Source organism: Phocoena sinus, chromosome 1 (assembly GCF_008692025.1).
Source record: "Phocoena sinus isolate mPhoSin1 chromosome 1, mPhoSin1.pri, whole genome shotgun sequence".
NCBI lineage: Eukaryota > Metazoa > Chordata > Mammalia > Artiodactyla > Phocoenidae > Phocoena > Phocoena sinus.
In genome coordinates, this window is record NC_045763.1 from 79,547,886 (window position 1) to 79,551,084 (window position 3,199).

The window sequence follows — 3,199 nt, forward strand, 5'->3', positions numbered from 1 at the left end:
GAAAGTGAAAGTGGAGCAGGGCTACATTGAAATCCGACTAATGCTCGGAAGTCACATGTTTTTCTTCTGACCAATAAAGTCTTTGTTTGCGACAGAGAACAAAAAATCATTTCAGAGACGACAGAAAGGTTATGTGAACTTTGTGATCTGAATTTCCTGTCTACCGATCTAACCCCTTCCCAGATAACTGAAAGTGATTTATTGCATGCAGATAAACTTGGAAATATTGATAAGAATCATTTAATTTGTGGTATGTACAATATGGATCTAATTAAAAGAAGCATAAATCAGTAAGGCGAGGATAAAATCCTAGAAGAATAAGCACACTAAAATTAACAGCATTTCTAGGTCATTGCAAGGATTGAAGGGTATTTTTATATTTTTGTGTGTTTTGCAAATTTATTTTCAATGAATGTGAATTATCAATATTTTTCATTATAAAAGTACACATATACGATGATATTTTCCAATTTGAAAAAGAAAACTATTTCAAGTAATATTTTCTGAGAATTTTCTATGTAGCAGGTATTGCAATTCAACTACTTATTTATTGGCTAAAGTATTTAAAATGCACTAACTACATCCAAAACTCTATCAGACATTAGAGCCCAACTGGCCATATTTATGTTGTTTATACTAAGAGAGGTCATAGGAAATGCTGCTTGGACTGAAATATTGTCCTGGCCCCCATGGTTTGGACAGAACCTGGACATTTGATGTAGTTGCGTAGACCAAAAAAGGTATTTTATCCTGGTGAGCAAATAAGAAGGCAAAGCTTCATGATGACAGCAGATTAGGAGTGGGACAAATTATTATTTTATCCATGTGATGATTTAAATTATACAGTTTATGCATCTTTTTTGCACTTTACATTGAATCCTGCAGATTTTCTCACATTACTTAAAATAGTATTTCCCTCTTTATTTTAGTGACTGTATTCCTTTATGCATATGTCCCATGACTTACATTTCTAGTACCTGACAGGTGGATTTTGGAGTTGTTTCAATCTTTTGCTCTCACAACAATGCTGCAACAAATATCCTGGGACATAAGTCATTTTCCACCACAGCAAGTATATCTGTAAGATAGATTCCTAATGTGGACTTGCTGGGTCAGAGGTTTTCATGCGTTCAGAATTTTGATAAATAATTTTACCATCTGTACTGTAACTAGCAAATATGAGAGATTCCCCTCTCCCCAAACCCTTTGCCAACCAAGTGTCACAACAAATGTGTTATTTCTTGATAATTTTAGAAGTGGAAACATGTAACTCATAGTTTTGATTTGCACATCTGCTTGTTATCAGTAAATAACATCCATATTTTCTTCTACGATTTTTGTTCTTTCTTTTTGTGAAGCCATTGCTCTTTTTCTCACTGATATATGAAAGGCTCCTAATGGCATGAAGAAATTACCTCCTTGTCTGATATAAGTTGCAAATGTTTTCTTCATCTTGCCCTTTGTCTAACTTTTTAGTTCGGTTTTTCATGGTTCAACTTGATCCATCTGAAATTTATTTTGGTAAAAGGAATAAGGGAGTCTCCAATTTTGTATTTTTTTCATATGGCTACCTCTCACCAAAGAGGGTATAAAGGGAACATATCTCAACATAATAAAAGCCATTATGACAAACATACAGTCGATATAACACTGAATGGTGAAAAGCTGAAAGCCTTCCTGCTGAATCCTGGAACAAGACAAGGATGCCCACTCTCACCACTTTTATTCAAGATAGAATTACAAGTCCTAGGCACAGCAATCAGAAAAGGAAAAGAAAAACAAACTGGAAGGGAAGAGGTAAAATTGGCACTATATGCAGATGACATGATACTCTATGTAGAAAACCCTAAAGATGCCACACAAAAACTATTAGAACTAATAGATAACTTTAGCAATATAGCAGAATACAAGATTAATATACATAAATCTATTGAATTTCTTTAACTAACAATGAAATATCTAAAAGAGAAGTAAAAGAAAAATCCCATTTAAAATTGGGTCAAAAAAAATAAAATATGTAATTATAAACCTAACCAACGGGGTCAAAGACCTATAAGCTGAGAACAATAAAATATTGATAAAGGAAACTGAAGATGATTCAAAGAAATAAAAGAAATAATACAAGTGAGCTTATTTACAAAACAAAGGAGAAAGAGGGGCAGGAGGGCTTAATTAGGAGTATGGGATTAACACATACACACCACTATATGTAAAATAGATAACAAGGATTTACCATATAGCACAGGGAATAAATTCGATATTATGTAATAGCCTACAATGAAAAAGGATCTGAAATATATATATATCTGAATCACTTTGGTGTATGCTGTATACCTGAAACTAACAAAATATTGTAAATCAAATGTACTTCAACAAAAAAGAGAAAAATGGTATTACTTTTACTGAATTCTCCATATTCTTTCATTAATGCCAAACACCAGATCCATCTAGTATTGAAATTTCAATATGAATTTGAGTCTATTTCTAAACTTTCTCTTCTGTTTGATTGCTGCTTAAATAGTCAGGTGTCAGTACCAGTGTGCTAATTGTTGGATTGTTTTATCATATGATTACAGAGGGATCCCCCTCATGTATAATTGTTATTTCAGAATTGCATGGGATATTCTTGCTTTAATTTGTGCATGACTAGTTTAAAATAAGTTTTTCTTCTTTCAAAAAGCTTAACATCACCATGTAGTCCCATAATGATCCCATTGCCAACTTCATCAAGAAACTGAAAATCCTGAGTTTACATTGTTTTTAGCTGTTTCGATCTCTTTTTTTCAGTAGATTTATCTCTTCATTTATTCCTCAGATTTCTTTTTAAATCCTTCATTAAGCAGTTCTTCTTGAACTTGCAAAAGAGACAGTGTACTTTTGAAAACTCCCAATTATCAAGAGGTGAAATATTGCATTTAACAACTTCAGCAGCTAAGGATGCATGTCTGCTTCTCTACCACCTTAGAGTACTCTGTGAGGGGGTCATCCAATATTTTCAGACTTTTGGACCTAGGTACTGAGAGTATCCATCATTTGAATCTTCCTAAGACTCCCTCAGCACCATCTCACTGGGGTAAGGAGAGGTTAATGATAGGCCAGACCTGAGAATTATCCCTATAATGTGTTCTAGTCCAAATGATGCCTTTTGAGAGGTAATGTAGGGTTGATGCTAATTAATTCTCAATTCCAAATGAGGTAG